This window comes from Coregonus lavaretus (genome assembly GCF_964263955.1).
Source record: "Coregonus lavaretus genome assembly, chromosome: 8".
NCBI lineage: Eukaryota > Metazoa > Chordata > Actinopteri > Salmoniformes > Salmonidae > Coregonus > Coregonus lavaretus.
The window spans coordinates 30,567,426-30,585,774 of NC_139995.1; the positions used below are offsets into that span (position 1 = coordinate 30,567,426).

At 44.7% G+C, this 18,349-nt stretch overlaps 1 pseudogene across 1 annotated transcript in view; it reads right to left on the reverse strand.

Annotated features, from left to right (window-relative positions):
* The window catches only part of LOC311133117 (sodium-dependent neutral amino acid transporter SLC6A17-like), a 43,865-nt pseudogene extending 26,724 nt beyond the window's left edge, over window positions 1-17,141 (reverse strand). Inside the window, exons 1-2 of the transcript in view lie at window positions 16,862-17,141; window positions 5,512-5,669 (exon numbers count right to left, since the gene is read on the reverse strand). The product of the transcript in view is annotated as a sodium-dependent neutral amino acid transporter SLC6A17-like (transcript). The remainder of the gene's footprint in view (window positions 1-5,511; window positions 5,670-16,861) is intronic.
* Between the last annotated feature and the right edge of the window lie 1,208 nt (window positions 17,142-18,349).

Below are 18,349 nucleotides of genomic sequence, written 5' to 3' on the forward strand. Positions count from 1 at the left end.
GTGAGGTAGGGGAGAAGGTCACCGGAGATGGTCTGGAGAAGAGAGGAGGGGATAGGGTCAAGCGGGCAGGTTGTTGGGCGGCCTGCCGTCACAAGTCGCATGATTTTATCTGGAGAGAGAGGGGAGAAAGAAGTCAAAGCATAGGGTAGGGCAGTGTGAGCAGGACCAGCAGTGTCATTTGGCTTAACAAACGAGGATCGGATGTCGTCAACCTTTTTTTCAAAGTGGTTGACGAAGTCATCCACAGAGAGGGAGGGGGGGGGGGGGGGGGGGGGGGAGGATTCAGCAGGGAGGAGAATGTGGCAAAGAGCTTCCTAGGGTTAGAGGCAGATGCTTGGAATTTAGAGTGGTAGAAAGTGGCATTAGCAGCGGAAACAGATGAAGAAAATGTAGAGAGGAGGGAGTGAAAAGATGCCAGGTCCGCAGGGAGTCTAGTTTTCTTCCATTTCCGCTCAGCTGCCCGGAGCTCTGTTCTGTGAGCTCGCAATGAGTCATCAAGCCACGGAGCTGGAGGGGAGGACCGAGCCGGCCGGGAGGATAGGGGACATAGAGAGTCAAAGGATGCAGAAAGGGAGGAGAGGAGGGTTGAGGAGGCAGAATCAGGAGATTGGAGGGAGAAGGATTGAGCAGAGGGAAGAGATGATAGGATGGAAGAGGAGAGAGTAGCGGGAGAGAGAGAGCGAAGGTTGCGACGGCGCATTACCATCTGTGTAGGGGCAGAGTGAGTAGTGTTGGAGGAGAGCGAGAGAGAGAAGGATACAAAGTAGTGGTCGGAGACATGGAGGGGAGTTGCAGTGAGATTAGTAGAAGAACAGCATCTAGTAAAGATGAGGTCAAGCGTATTGCCTGCCTTGTGAGAAGGGGGGGACGGTGAGAGGGTGAGGTCAAAAGAGGAGAGGAGTGGAAAGAAGGAGGCAGAGAGAAATGAGTCAAATGTAGACGTAGGGAGGTTGAAATCCCCCAGAACTGTGAGGGGTGAGCCATCCTCAGGAAAGGAGCTTATCAAGGCGTCAAGCTCATTGATGAACTCTCCAAGGTAACCTGGAGGGCGATAGATGACAAGGATATTAAGCTTAAATGGGCTAGTGACTGTGACAGCATGGAATTCAAATGAGGAGATAGACAGATGGGTTAGGGGAAAAATTGAGAATGTCCACTTGGGAGATATGAGGATTCCTGTGCCACCACCCCGCTGACCAGATGCTCTCGGGGTATGCGAGAACACATGGTCAGATGAGGAGAGAGCAGTAGGAGTAGCAGTGTTTTCAGTGGTAATCCATGTTTCCGTCAGCGCCAAGAAGTCAAGGGATTGGAGGGTAGCATAGGCTGGGATGAACTCTGCCTTGTTGGCAGCAGAACGGCAGTTCCAGAGGCTGCCTGAGACCTGGAACTCCAGGTGAGTGGTGCGTGCAGGGACCACCAGGTTAGAGAGGCAGCAGCCACGCGGTGTGAGGCGTTTGTGTAGCCTGTGCGGAGAGGAGAGAACAGGGATAGGCAGAGGCATAGTTGACAGGCTGCAGCAAATGGCTACAATAATGCAGAGGAGATCGGAATGAAATGAACTAAACATCTGGGAAAGGAGAGAGCGGGGCCTCCCTCACCACAACTCCCAAATATAACTCTCCCAACTTCCACCTCAGAAACTATAATTATTGTAAACTACAGCGGTTCAATGTTTTCTAGGAATAGACTAACTCAGCTAGCTAACTAGGCGCAGCATTATTCCGTGAACAGCTAGTTAGCTAGAATAGCTAGCAAACTAGCTAGCCATTGCTTTCAGACAAAGAAGAACCCCTCCTTTCACGGCACGAACACACAGAGAGAGCCAAACTAACGTTAACTAGTCACCCATGTCCCGAATTCCCTGAACGACTCGGGCTATCAATATGTAAAAAACAAAACACAAATGTAGGTTATGACTTACCCCTAGCAGCTACTGTTAGCTAGCCAAGTGCAAAGCTAGCCACTGAATTGACTCAGCCAGTTCGCGTCTGTTCGCTAGGTCGTTCCAGCTATTGTTTACTAGTAGCTATCCAGGTAGCAACAAGCTAGCTAAATTTCAAGCACAGTAGCCACTTGCTACCTAACGTTAACGGTTCAGACATGAGGTTAGAAAACAGCTGAATGGTAGGCAATTATTGTATGTAATCATTGTAGGCAGCCAGCTGGCGTAACCACAGGCACTCCCAGGCGTGAAATAACTATACCGTTGCTAATAGCTACTCGCCAGCTAGTCCAGGTGGAGGGTTAGCCAGCTAGCTTCGTGCTACGCCCGGCGCCGCCGAATACAATACTAACCTACAATAATTACATACGACAACCCACGATAACTACCAACAATACCTAACTACAATCTAAATACATATGTAGGTTATGACTTACCCCTAGCAGCTACTGTTAGCTAGCCAAGTGCAAAGCTAGCCACTGAATTGACTCAGCCAGTTCGCGTCTGCTCGCTCGGTCGTTCCAGCTATTGTTTACTAGTTAGCGTTAACGGTACAGACAATGAGGTTAGAAAACAGCTGAATGGTAGAAAACAGCTGAATGGTAGGCAATTATTGTATGTAAATATTGTAGGCAGCCAGCTGGCGTAATTACAGGCACTCTCAGGCGTGAAACAACTATACCGTTGCTAATAGTTGCCAGTAGCTATCCGCCAGCTAGCTTCTAGCTTCAGCCGAATACAGCTAGCTTCGTGCTCAGCCGAATACAATACTAACCTACAATAATTACATACAACAACCCACGATAACTTCCTACAATACCTAACTACAATCTAAATACATCGTTTTAGCCTTACTCGACAAAGCCCAAACTATGTATAAAGCCAAGCTTACCCGACGACCTCACCCGACGACCTCACCCGATCTACATGATTCCATATGTGTTATTTCATAGTTTTGATGTCTTCACTATTATTCTACAATGTAGAAAATAGTACAAATATAGAAAAACCCTTGAATGAGTAGGTGTGTCCAAACTTTTGACTGGAACTGTATATTTTCTGGACTCTGACATTGCTCAATCTGATATTGCTTGTTCTGATATTTATTTACTTTTTGGATTATGTGTATAGTGTTATTGCATTGCTAGATATTACTGCACTGTGAGAGCTACAGATGTAGGATCTTCATTTGATCACTCTTTTGTTGCTGAGAATGTTCCTGCACAGGAAATAGTGGTGCTATTTGTCAGCTGTTTGTTCACCAGCACCCGCCCACAATTGCTAATAACCCATCCACAACCGCCCGACTATATGTGATTAAGTGAAAATCTGAGGCCCACACCCGACCCTAACCCGACCCTAACCCGCAAATATAAAAATGTGCTATAGGCTACAGTCAGACAGTGGAATTATTTTTTGAGAGGTGGTGCAGGATTTTTTGGGGCCCGACATTTTGGTACGCTATTTATTAGTCAACTTGTCTATAATTTAGATACATACAGCTTCTCCTCTGTCATTATATGCAGCCCTAGAAGACAAAAAAATAACCTTGCTCACCAGAATAATGTAATAAATCGATAGAATTATTGCTTCAATCTAGTTGACATTGATAAAGTTTTCTCTGTCATCTTCTTTTGTGGAGCAAATACGTTTAGGGACCGGGGAGAAAATGCAATAACTATACAAAAAATTTAAAGATTTTCTGTGCAAAATTTCCAAATAATATCAGTTTCACCAGTTGTAAGGAAATAGATAGCTGTGAAAACGTCCCAACAAGTTTCTGATAAGATTTCAGTTTGGCATGGATGCATATTTATGTGGTTGAAATACTATAAGCTTTTATGATGCTGATAAAGATAGCACCTCTACAGATGGTATCTAACTGAGCATTTGCATTCTCTCAAGATGCTGAAATAAATAAATAATATGTCTCCACTCCTGGTCCCGAGTAAAAATTATACATTTGGTGTATCATTTTACTGCATTTTACTGCAAGAAATGCTTAACTCTGCAGGAGTTAATATTAAGGCTATAGACCTACAGTCAGTGTCCAGATTTAATTTCCATTTAACCCATCTGAACAGTAGGCTGCAGTTCCCTTGACATTCCATAGGCCTATTGGAGTCCCTGTCTTGTGACTGTCTGATTTGTATAGAGCCCAATCATCACACATAACATATCTGGCACTGCTTTTATCCTCTTTCACCACATCTTTCCCAAACATTACTTTTCTGACCCTCCCTTCAATTTCAACTCTCCTTTTTTTCTTCTTTTTTTCTATATCCCCTTTTTCTCCCCAATTTTGATCTTGTCTCATCAATGCAACTCCCCAACCGGCTCGTGAGGTGAAGGTCGAGTCATGCATCCTCCGAAACTTGACCTGCCAAACCGCGCTTCAGGCCCACTTAACCCGGAAGCCAGCCGCACCAATGTGTCGGAGAAAACACCTTTCACCTGATGACCAAGGTCAGCCTGCAGGCGCCCGGCCCGCCACAAGGACTCGCTAGAGTGCGATGAGCCAAGTAAAGCCCCCCTGGCCAAACCCTCCCCTAACCCGGACGACACGGGGCCAATTGTGCGCCACCCTATGGGACTCCCAATTACGGCCGGTTGTGATACAGCCCGGGATCGAACCCGGGTCTGTAGTGACACTTCTAGCATTGCGATGCAGTGCCTTAGACCGCTGCGCCACTCGGGAGGCTCAACTCTCCTTTTGCAGCTTTTGTCTTATTGAATTCAACTCTGACATTGCCCTTTTTGCCTCTGTGGATTGATGTTAACTTTTACTGCCCGTTCCGAAAAGCATTTGGCGATTGGCGTGTAGGCTATTTGGCTCCCGTATACAGTTAAACCTTCGGCTTATGCTCTGATGCCAGATAGCCTAAAATAATGAAAGAAAAACCTAAATGTAGCCTATAGATATAAACTGAACAAGAATGATACATTTATGGATTGTTTAAGGTGTTGTTTTCTCTTTATTCAACCTGCCACCCAGCCACCCTTCATACACACAATATTTAATGACCCTAAACCCGTCCGCCCTGCGGATATAACTGCGGGGACTGCGGGTTATGAGTCAACAAGCGCATCACTAGCAGGAAATGCTAACTTGTAGTGTATTCGAGGTTTAAAAAGGCTTCGAAAGTTTGTAATTTCCACTTTAAAATGTCAGACTTGATTTGCCCTAACGAAAAATTAATCAATCCCTACAAAAAATGTCCATTAATTATAATCCACATAATAATTTATTATTTTCCTGCTGTAGCAAACTGGTTAAAATTAAGATCCTACATAAGTGTTTTGCTGCACCTGCGATAACGTCTGCAAATACTGTATGTGTACTGTAAACGTTGATTTGATCAAAATACTGTATATATTTAAAATATTGTTCATTATTAAGAACAATATTGGTGAAAAAAAGTTGAGATTGTCCCGTCTATCAAGAATCTCTGAGCTGATGATTGGAGTGTGATCACATAACAAACTGATTTCCAGCCTCCACTTCAACCAAGAGATTATATAATAGGCAACTTAAAACCAAAGACACCATCCTCACTGTCACTCACCATTAGACTGGACACCCCTATCCCGCCCAGGCGGGGGCACACATAGTTCCACACCCCGATGCTCCCACGACGGATCTTCTGGCCCACCGCCAGCTCCAGGAAGAAGAGTGGGATGCCGATGAGGATGAGGAGGATGAAGTATGGGACCAGGTAGGCACCTGAAAGAAAGTAGTCAAAGTGTTCATGCTATATTTCTTACAATTGACTATTAGGTACATGAGTAGTACACATATGTGTGATATTACTGTAATAAGCATTGTGTAAAATGTGGAACACCTTCCCTATGAAAAAATTCACAAGTTTCGATTGGCTCCCCTGTTGAATCAATGAGAGACGTAATATTTACTGTGGACTCTGGCTCTGTTTCTCTGAGCTGTGTCTCATTACAACGGCTGTGGGGAAGGGGAGAGGTGGACAGACTGGGTGACAGACAGACAAACCGTCTAGTTGGTGGTCATGAAGTATCAGGCCCACTCAGTGAGTCAGTGGAGAGGCCAGAGTTCGGAGCCTCAGGAGACTATGGTGTCTGTGTTTGTACTGGACAGTTCTGCATCACTTCAATATGCAATAGCTTTTCATTTGCTGACACCTTCGAAAGTGTTCTATATTACTCTCTCTCCTTGCAAGCCAGAGCCCATCCAACCATTGATTTATTAAGGTCTATTTTATTATTTGATTTGAATTATGGGGGATGTCTAAATTTGGTCCTTCCCAGCTTAATCCAGGAGAGGTTTAATCAGGATGCTACTGTGTTTGATGTGCTGTGGGTGAGTCATCATCAACAGGATGAAAAGACTTACGCTGGAGCACTATCACTAATACTCATCCTTCAGGAATACCAGTTACATAGCCCAGAGCTCATAATGGATTGAATATTACAGCACACAAAAGAATAGAATGAAGGAAGACAGAAAGAAGTACAATCAACCATGTACAATGTAGTTCAGGAAAGGAAAAGTAAATCCTGTGTGCTGCTCTTGGCCCCGAGCCAAAGTGTCCTCAGATCAGTTGACAAACACTGTCCCCCTTTAGTCAGATCCAATCAATCACAGCCTATCTGAACTGGGGCCAACTCACAGCCCTGATATATAGCATGCTCACTGAGGTAAAGACGTGTGCAATCCGAGAGAGAGGTGGAGGGAAATAAGGAGAGAGAGAGGAAAAGGGCAGGAGGCCCAGAGCGTTAACTACTCAACACCATGGAGCCATTTAATGTGGCTGTAATTGGCTGTCAAGAGGCAAATTAGGGGTTGAAAGATGGCCATCCTTCTGGTCACACGACTGAGCTGCTTGGTTATAGGAGCCTTTAAATCCTGCCTATTAGCAATAAATCAGGAAGAGAAGGCACGTGAGCGACAACCCAGTCAGCACTATCCATGCCAATGTCCATGGACGTTGAAAAGACGTTGACATTTGGTCCGACCGCCCTGGCCTTGATTTCAACGTCCACGGATGTAGTTTTTTGGACCGGCCTAGATTTGGCCCAAACATAGACGTCTATGATGGTTCAGATTTGGTCTGGACCGGACGTGATTTGGCTGAATATAGTGGTCTCCCACTGGGCACAGACGTCAGTTCAACATCTAGTTTTGATTTACATTTGGTTGAGTTGTCAACTAACGTGAATTCAACATGAAATCAACAAAACATTTCAAATCCAATCAGGTTTCCACATTGATTCAACATCACATAGACATGGAAACAACGTTGACTGAACCAGTTTTTGCCCAGTAGGCTATGATTATAGATGTCTATGTTTCGCAAGTTTGTACAGTACAGTACAGTACAGTACAGTACAGTACAGTAAAGCAGAGTATAGTTCAGTACAGTAGAGTACAGTAGAGTATAGTACAGTAATGTACAGTAAAGTAGAGTAATGTATAGTCCAGTACAATACAGTAGAGTACAGTACAGTAGAGCACAGCAGAGTACAGTACAGAAAAGTACATTACAGTACAGTAGTACAGTAATGTAAAGTAGAGTAGAGTATAATTCAGTACAATACAGTACAGTAGAGCACAGTAGAGTAAAGAACAGTATAATGTACTATATTGAACTGTACTGTACCCTACTGGATCTTACTGTACTTTACTGTTATCAATTGTACTGTACTGTACTGTAGTCTACTCTACTGTACTAAACTAAACTCTACTGTGCTTTAATGTACTGTACTGTACTGTACTGTGCTGTACTGTGCTGCCCAAACTTGTGAGACATTGACGTCCGGTACGGACCGACCAAATTTGTTCTTGTTTGAGAGTTCATTAGAATAAAACCCAGCATGCTTTGCAAGTGTTCCTTTTTTACATTTACATGTTGGGTTTTTAGCTGACATTCTTATCCAGAGCGACTTACAGTCAGTGCATTCAACTAAGGTAGATAAACAACCACATATCACAGTCACAGAAAGAAAAACTTACTGAGAATGTTACTGTAGTTGAAGTGTTCTGTTTGTTTTTTCTGTTGGTCTGAAAACCTTTAACATCATCACTGCCAGTTCTAAAACTTTTCAAAAACTGACAGATGGGAGGAATAATAAATATTCCATACTGCAATCTTCAGTTTGCTCCATTTTCCTGTTTTAATTGGACATTTAAAAAAATATGTGAGATAATGATTTCTTCATTCACATGTGGATATAAGTGAATGTATGTATGGTTGAAATTTGGCCATAGAACAAAGGCCCAAAAAGTATGTATTTTCAACATCCGTAAAATACGTCTTTTCAATGTCCGTAAATGACGTCTTCTGGATGTCTTTTCAATGTCCAGAAAATACGTATTTTCAACATCCATAAAATTATTATTTTCAACTTCATTTAGAACCGAAAATGAACCTAATTTCAATGTCTGGAAAATACACTATATATACAAAAGTATGTGGACACCCCTTCAAATTAGTGGATTCGGCTATTTCTGCCACACCCGTTGCTGATAGGTGTATAAAATCGAGCACACAGCCATGCAATCTCCATAGACAAACATTGGCAGTAGAATGTCCTTAATGAAGAGCTCAGTGACTTTCAACGTGGCACTGTCATAGGATGCCACCTTTCCAACAAGTCAGTTCATCAAATGTCTGCCCTGCTAGAGCTGCCCCGGTCAACTGTAAGTGCTGTTATTGTGAAGTGGAAATGTCTTGGAGCAACAACGGCTCAGCCGTGAAGTGGTAGGCCACACAAGCTCACAGAAAGGGACCGCCGAGTGCTGAAGCGCGTAGCGTGTAAAAATGGTCTGTCCTCAGTTGCAACACTCACTACAGAGTTCCAAACTGCCTCTGGAAGCAATGTCGGCACAATAACTGTTAGTCGGGAGCTTCATGAAATGGGTTTCCGTGGCCAAGCAGCCGCACACAAGCCTAAGATCACCATGCACAATCCCAAATGTCGGCTGGAGTGGTGTAAAGCTCGCCAGCATAGGACTCTGGAGCAATGAAAATGCGATCTCTGGAGTGATGAATCACGCTTCACCATCTGGCTGTCCGACGGACAAATCTGGGTTTGGCGGATGACAGGAGAATGCTACCAGCCCCAATGCATAGTGCCAACTGTAAAGTTTGGTGGAGGAGGAATAATGGTCTGGGGCTGTTTTCCATGGTTTGGGCTATGCCCTTTAGTTCCAGTGAAGGGAAATCTTAACGCTACAGCATACAATGACATTCTAGCCGATTCTATGATCCCAATTTTGTGGCAACAGTTTGGGGAAGGCCCTTTCTTGTTTCAGCATGACAATGCCCCTGTGCACAAAGCGAGGTCCATACAGAAATTGTTTGTTGAGATCGGTGTGGAAGAACAGAGCCCTGACCTCAACTCCTTCGAACACCTTAGGGATGAATTTGAATGACGACAGCGAGCCAGGCCTAATCGCCCAACATCAGTGCCCGACCTCACTAATGCTCTTGTGGCTGAATGGAAGCAAGTCCCCGCAGCAATGTTCCAACATTGGAAAGCCTTCCCAGAAGACTGGAGGCTGTTATAGAAGCAAAGGGGGGACCAACTTCATATTAATGCCCATGATTTTGAAATGAGACGTTCGACAAGCTTTTGGCCCATGCTTTTGGTCATGTAGTGTATGTTTAAAATATGAATTTTCAACATCATTTCGCTCACTGAGAACAGGGCTGGTGCAACAAATACATCAGTCATTATAAGGAGGTTTCGGAGTTGAATTGAGCATGTTTAATAGTCATTTCTATGGCCAGGGGTAAGAGATGTGGTCTTGTGGTGACGCTCAAGTGGTGACGCTCAAGAGGTGTGACGCTCATTAAAACTGATGGGGCATGTTTTTATCCATTTATGGTAGTGCTGTTAGGTTATGTTAGCACTGGGTAGTGCAGAAGCTACATTTACCAACTTCTGCAAAACACTGTCAATTCCAAGAAGATACAATAGAAAGATCACTGTGCCTGACATTGCTGCGCGGATGCATAGTAGTTCTTCAGAACTTCATGGAGGCTGCTGAGAGAGGACAGCTCATAATAATGGCTGGAACAGAGCAAATGGAATGGCATCAAACACATGGAAACTATGTGTTTAATGTATTTTATACCAGTCCACCTATTCCACACCAGCCATTACCACGAGCCCGTCCTCCCCAATTAAGGTACTCCCAACCTCCTGTTATGAGGTTACAGAAATGAGGTTTCCACTCCAGTCACTGTGTAACAGTTCTTAGATGTTTGCCTGACACATTGTGGTTCTGAACTACTATACCAGCACAGATTTACACTGTGCATCTGTAACTACAGACTCATGACAAAAAAAGTAATCATCAAGAAACGTTTAATTGAGAGTATCTCTTTCATGTTGATCAGAATATCAATTGAGCCCCAGCCTGCCCCAATGCCAGTATTAAATGACTATAAATAAATGGCACAACTATATTTAGAGTGGTGTTTGTGGAGCTGTGCTCCTTTCTTGGTAGCCCAGTCTGACTGTGATGGCAGGCCAGTGTAGTTGTCATGTTGTTCCTTCAGTCTGGGTCACTGAGCTGCCAGGTGAGCAGACGCCGCTAGACTCTTCATCAGACAGAGGTAGACAGGAAGAGGAGGAGGAAATGACCTCATAAAGGAGAACTTTCCTGCAACGCAGAACATAAAAAAATTGTAGTGTATCTGAGGTTTAAAAAAGCTTCTGAAGTTTGTAAATTCCACTTTAAAATTTCTGACTTGATTTTCCCTTACGAAAAATGTATAAACTCCAAAAGAAATGTCCACTACTCATAATCCACATAATAATTCACATTTCTTGTTGTAGCAAACTGGCTCAAATTAAGATCATATTTCTGTACAATACATATTTATAGTTCTACATTCAGTGACATAACGCAGTATCGCAAATATTTGTCTTAATACTAACACAATTTGAAATATATATTTTGATAGAGCAAAGTATCAGCTATCACCAGTGGTGTAAAGTACTTAAGTAAAAATACTTTAAAGTACTACATATGTAGTTTTTGGGGGTATCTGTACTTTACTATTTATATTTTTGACAACTTTTACTTTTACTTCACTACATTCCTAAAGAAAATATTGTATTTTTTACTCCATACAGTTCCCTTGACAACCAAAAGTACTCGTTACATTTTGAATTTTCAACAGGTGTCACGCCCTGACTCAAGGGACTTGTATTTGTTGAGTCAGGGTGTGTATTTTCTGTGTTGTGTTTGGCTATGTTGATTGTCTGTTAGATTCTAGTATGTCTAGATCTATGTTGGCCTGTGTGGTTCCCAATCAGAGGCAGCTGTCGCTCGTTGTCTCTGATTGGGGACCATACTTAGGCAGCCTTTTGGCACCTGTTAGTTGTGGGATCTTGTTCCGTGTAAGGTATGTTGTGTGTATACTACCTTGGACTTCACGTTTCGTTTGTTGTTTTGTCGTGGTGTTTATTCGTTAAATAAACATGTATGCTTATCACGCTGCGCCTTGGTCCTTCTCGTTCGTAAACGATCGTGACAGAAGATCCCACCAAAATAGGACCAAGCAGCATATTCAGGAGCAAACGCCGGGAATTCAACGGGAGGTTACATTAGTTGATGTCCTCCTCGGTTGGGGGAGTATTACGGAGGAAGAGGCCGTCCGTTACCGGAGGGCGATGAATGAGGATGCACAGGTAGGAGAGGAGAAACGGCGCCAACAGTGCCGACGACGGAGACCCGAGAGGCAACCCCAATAAAAAAAATTTGGGGGGGCACACGGTGTGGACGACGAGGAAGCAGGAGGCAGCGACAGGGCGATTCTGCAGGTTAGGAGAGGAGGCCACCAGGTTACGGGGGCTATTGGTTCAGATGGAGCAGGAGTTATTTGGTCAGAGGGAGGAGCTACAGGAGGCTATAAGGGAGAAGGAGAGTGTAGAGGCACGGCGAGAGGAGCTGGTTAGGCAGCAGAAGGAGCGGGGGTTTATAAGGGAACCCAGTCCCGCTCCTCGCACCAAGCAAGTGGTGCGTGTCGCCAGTCCGGTCCGGCCCGTTCCTGATCCCCGCACTAAGCCAGTGGTGCGTGTTCCCAGTACGGCCCGACCCATTCCTGCTTCCCGCACAAGGCCAGTGGTGTGTGTTCCCAGTACGGTCCGGCCCGTTCCTACTCCCCGCACTAAGCCAGTGGTGCGTGTTCCCAGTACGGCCCGACCCGTTCCTGCTTCCCGCACTAAGCCAGTGGTGCGCGTCGCCAGCCCGGTCCGGCCTGTTCCTGTCCCTCGCACCAAGCCAGTGGTGCGCGTCGCCAGCCCGGTCCGGCCTGTTCCTGTCCCTCGCACCAAGCCAGTGGTGCGCGTCGCCAGCCCGGTCCGGCCTGTTCCTGCCCCTCGCACCAAGCCAGTGGTGCGCGTCGCCAGCCCGGTCCGGCCTGCTCCTGTCCCTCGCACCAAGCCAGTGGTGCGCGTCGTCAGCCGGGTCCGGCCTGTTCCTGCCCCTCGCACCAAACCAGTGGTGCGCGTCGCCAGCCCGGCCCGGCCTGTTCCTGTCCCTCGCACCAAACCAGTGGTGCGCGTCGCCAGCCCGGCCCGGCCTGTTCCTGCCCCTCGCATCAAACCAATGGTGCGCGTCGCCAGCCCGGTCCGGCCTGTTCCTGTCCCTCGCACCAAGCCAGTGGTGCGCGTCGCCAGCCCGGTCCGGCCTGTTCCTGCTCCCCGCACCAAGCCAGTGGTGCGCGTCGTCAGCCCGGTCCGGCCCGTTCCTGCTCCCCGCACCAAGCCAGTGGTGCGTGTGTCCAGTCCGGCACGGCCCTTGCCTGTTCCACCGGTGCCTGGTCCGGCACCGGTCAGCCGCTCCACTCCGGAGCCAGAGCAGTCCGCTCCACCGGTGCCTGATCCAGCTCCGGTCAGCGGCTCCACTCCGGAGCCAGAGCAGTTCGATCCACCGTCGTCGGGTCCAGCTCCAGTCAGCGGTTCCAGTCCAGACCCAGACGTCAGCCCCTCTCCAGGTTCGGGGTCTCCCACACCAGGGTCCAGACAGGGCTTGGTACGTCGTGGGAGGAAGGAGAGGGGAAGCAGCGCGCCGAGGTCCAGACCAGACCAGGGGCGCAACAGGGAGGGGGAGAGTAAGTGGTGGTCACGCCCAGAGCCGGATCCGCCTCCGAGGCGGAATGCCCACCCGGCCCCTACCCTGTCTGTTAGGTTTATGTGGCGCGGTCGGAGTCCGCACCTTTGGGGGGGGTACTGTCACGCCCTGACTCAAGGGACTTGTATTTGTTGAGTCAGGGTGTGTATTTTCTGTGTTGTGTTTGGCTATGTTGATTGTCTTTTAGATTCTAGTATGTCTAGATCTATGTTGGCCTGTGTTGTTCCCAATCAGAGGCAGCTGTCGCTCGTTGTCTCTGATTGGGGACCATACTTAGGCAGCCTTTTGGCACCTGTTAGTTGTGGGATCTTGTTCCGTGTAAGGTATGTTGTGTGTATGCTACCTTGGACTTCACGTTTCGTTTGTTGTTTTGTCGTGGTGTGTATTTGTTAAATAAACATGTATGCTTATCACGCTGCGCCTTGGTCCTTCTCGTTCGTAAATGATCGTGACAACAGGACAGGAAAATTGTGAAATTCACGCACTTATCAAGAGAACACGTGGTCATCCCTACTGCTTCTGGTCTGGCAGACTCACTAAACACAAATGCATCTTTTGTAAATAATGTCTAGTGTTGGAGTATGCACCTGGCTATCCGTACATTTTAAAAACATGAAAATGGTGCTGTCTGCTTTGCTTAATATAAGGATTTTTAAATTATTTATAGGTTTACTTTTACTTTTGATACTTAAGTATATTTTAGCAATTACATTTACGTTTGATACTTAAGTATATTTAAAACCAAATACTTTTAGACTTTTACTCAAGTACTATTTTACTGGGTGACTTTCACTTTTACTTGAGTAACTTTCTATTAAGGTATCTATACTTTTACTCAAGTATGACAATTGGGTACTTTTTCCACCACTGGTTATCACACCATGAAAAGGAACAACCCCCTTTTTTCTTTTCCATAAAATGAAAATTACTGGATTTATGTAAACTCCGTCAGACACCATAAAAGGCATTTCATTTTCACAATTATTGTCCAACAAGTGTTTAAAGGCCTTGATAGTTTTTCAGGTTGTATTTTGGTATGTTTTTCTAGATTTAGAACCTAAAACAACATTTATAAAGCAAACATTATCCCTTAGGTCTAGCACAGCAAATACTACAATTGCATACAGTGCCTTAAGAAATTATTCACACGCCTTGACGTTTTCCACATTTTGTTGTGTTACAGCCTGCATTTAAAATAGATTAAACTGAGATTTCTTTGGTCACTGGTCTACACACAATACCCCATAATGTCGAAATGGAATTATGTTTTTCAAAATGTGTACAAATTAATAAAAAATGTTAAACTGAATTGTCTTGAGTCTATAAGTATTCACAGTGGTGTAGTGGAGGGTATACGCAGGTATACACCATATACCCACTTATTTTTCAGTGGCATTGCATATAATCACTTCTTAATCCCCACTGATACATATTAAAGTAGTGTAATGAAGGTATACGCCATATCAATGAATAAGGCTGATGGAACAGATCACAATGTTTAGCTTAAAATGTTGATTAACTATTATTTCATCACATTTTAGGCACAGCAATGTCCACACGTTGTTCCAAAATGCAATTTGTGGGAAAACACTGTTTTAAAAAGCTCACCGCACACGCGAGCGGTTTCATGGACAGATGGAAATATCCTTTAGAAAAGTAAAAAGAGGGCAGATTTAAAGATGCAACAACTATCTTGGGTTGCTAATATGACTAGGATAATTATTATTATATTATTATAATGCCTTTGGCTGCTAGACAATGAAAGAAAGTTTAAAGAAAATGATGGAACAGGAGAATGCATATGAGGAAATCTATAAAAAATTATTGCCTCCACGTTTCTATGGTGGGATTTTGGCTATAACCTACTCTGAAGTAAGGTAAGAAGACATACCTCATAATATGAAGTAAAACGTCAGGTTTCAAACAATTAAGGAACAGGAAAAATATAGCAATGCTAATGATAGGCCTAACTGTCTTCTGGTAGATGAAAAGACTTTCCCAAAAACCTTAAATGTTAACTAGCTACAAAGTAGCCTATGCCTACCTGGCAGAATAATATCATGATTATTTGCATCAATCCAGTAGCCATTTATTTTGCAAACTCAATCTCATGTGCTACAGAAATACTGCTAACCAAACAACAGTGCTAGGTGTCTGCACACTTGAATTAAAGGGTAACTACACAGACCTCAAAAGTGGTCTCCTGATGTGGTTTCAGCATTGTTATGGACTTAGAAACATACAATGATGTTGTTTTTATGAGAAAAAAACTCAGGAAAATAATGTCTGACTCAGTTGACAGCCTTTTATCTGTTTCAACAGTAGGCTTACTATTAGCCTACTGCACAGTAGAGCTTGGGTTGGCCTGACTGTGAAAGACCAATATGGGATTTGTCATTTTAGGTCATTCAGAGTGTATGTCACTGTTTCTTATAGAGACCAGGGAGGTTTTCCAATGCCTCACAAAGAGCACCTATTGGTAGATGGGTAAAAAAAAAACAAAAAAAACAGACATTGAATATCTCTTTGAGCATGGTGAAGTTATTAATTACACTTTGGATGGTGTATCAATACACCCAGTCACTACAAAGATACAGGCGTCCTTCCTAAATCAGGAAGGAAATCACTCAGGGATTTCACCATGAGGCCAATGGTGACTTTAAAACAGTTACAGAGTTTAATGGCTGTGATAGGAGAAAACTGAGGATGGATCAACAACATTGTAGTTACTCCACAATACTAACCTAAATGACAGAGTGAAAAGAAGGAAGCCTGTATAGAATCAAAATATTCCAAAACATGCATTCTGTTTGCAATAAGGCACTAAAGTAAAACCGCAAAATAAATTGGCAAAGCAATTAACTTTTTGTCCTGAATACAAAGTGTTATGTTTGGGGCAAATCCAATACAACACATTACTGAGTACCACTCTCCATATTTTCAAGCATAGTGGTAGCTGCATCATGTTATGGGTATGCTTGTAATCTTTAAGGACTGGGGAGTTTTTCAGGATAAAAAAGAAACGGAATGGAACTAAGCACAGGTAAAATCCTAGAGGAAAATCTGGTTCAGTCTGCTTTCCACCAGACACTGGGAAATGAATTCACCTTTCAGTAGCACAATAACCTAAAATATGATTTATTTGTGTGCTTCTACAGTTCTACTTAGGAGCACTTCATGTATGTCAGCGTAGAGCCCTGAAATTTAATAATAAATAAGCCGTATCACTCAGTATTTTGTGGCAGGGCAGGCACTTTGTTGATTCTTGGTGTTCAGTTGTAGAACTGTTTATCTGTTTTTATTATTGGATATAAATAGTTTATTTTAAAAGATGCAGGTCACAAAAATTAAATGGAATTAAGCAATATACCCCATTACTTCTTACTAGTGATACATTTCTTGTTTTTGAAACATTAGACAGCATGCTCATCTGTTGTTGTTTTTGTGTGTGTGTGTGTGTGTAATTATGGTGAAAAAATATTTTGGCTGGTAAAAAATCTGAGTGCTGGTCGATATTTTGGTCTACCTGCCACAGTGGCAGGTGGACCAAAAAGTTAATTTTCCACCCTGATTGTCCTTCTTGACTTTCAAGAATCCATGAGCAAATTTCCTGCTATTCTACAAATTGAGAACATTTTGCAGTTTTAAAGTAAATGTACTGTAATTTTAAAGATTATTGGGAGGGGGGTCAAAGCTCGTGGGGCCCCCCACCTTGAGGGAGCTGTGGGGGTGTGTGCTACGCCAGTGTCTATATTTTGTTTACAAGTTATTCAGTGGTGCTGTCTCCTACTCACCTCCTCCATTCTTTTGGCACAGGTAAGGGAAGCGCCAGACGTTTCCTAGCCCCACAGAGAAGCCCACCTGGGCCAGGATGTACTGCAGCTTGCTATTCCAGGCCGGGCGGCCATCGTTCTCTGGGGGCTCAAGAACGATCTTCTTCCCGGGGACCCCTCCAACATTCAGAGAGCTGTTCTTGTAGTCGAGAGGCTCTTCGTGAGCGAGCAGGTCTGCCACCGACTCTGTGACATGCTCATTGGTGTGCTCACGCTGCGTCACCTTACTGTTCGTACGCATCAGGAATGCTGAGGGGGGAGCTGGGAGGGGAGTGGGAGGCGGAGAGAGAGAGAGAGACAGACAGACAGAGAGACTGAGAGAAAGGGGGAGTGAAGGTTGTACTGTAGGCACAAAGTAGAGGGGTTGAATGCTAGGTGGCAGATGTTGAGAAGAGAGCGCGAGTGCAGTGTTCCTGATTTGGGCTTTGGTGCTGTGAGAGAAAAACAGAAATGAAATCTGTCAGTGTGAGTCACTTGAAAGCTTTTACTATTTCTCAAAAAAAGTAAGGTCAAAGCAATATAGCCAACAGGGAGGACATTTAACAGATTGTCACATTAAAACTGTCCTTAATAGATGACAGCATTAATTTCCTCTACAATCATTGACTCCTGACAAGGTGCTTGTGTTTCATTAGAAGTTAAGTTGGCATATCTTTCTGTGTTGCTGTGGGCCTCAAGTAACACTTCAGTCACAGGATCACTGACACAATGGCCCTGTTCCATTTAGTGCTTAGCCAGGCTTGTAATAAGATGCAGGTCTATAACACAGTCGAGTCTCTCTATAGAGCAGGGGTGTCAAACGTCCGGCCCGCGGGCCAGGTCTGCAAACGGGTTTAATCGGGTTGGACGTCATCAGAGCGCGCAACAGAACCGTGTAATGCCTACACTCGGTTTGTTGTTTTTATGAAATCGTTTTTAAAATCATAGCTAAAGTTTGCATTGCTACTGATTCCACAACGCGGTCAGCCTTTACGGCTGGGACCGCAAGTTTGTGTCCCAGATTCCTGGTTACCAACAACGACGAGACGACCTACAGAGAGGAGCAAGCTGAAAGTTGGATGTCTCTCATGGCTTCGCTCACCCCTGGATGTACCACCTGCCAGTACCTGAGCCGGAGAGTCGCTGAGCTGGAGGGGAGAGTATCTGTCTTGCGCCAGATCAAGGAGGACGAGGAACTCCTGGACTCCATGGTTGCACAAACCACCTCCAAAATCGACGACGTCACCTGCCCCTGGCTCGGCACCTCCACTTCTGGGGAGCCTGTAATGGAGAAACTCCATTCGGTTCCCTTAAATGAGCCTTGGCCCAGGCTAGGAGCTAAACCGAAGGGCCCGGTCTGTTCCACCCCTTCTGCTCCGCCTCAGGATGCCTGGATTGCTGTCCGGGGAGTAAAGCACTCCAGGAAACGGAATCCATCAAATGTTTCGGAAGTGCTACAATTGGGGAGGA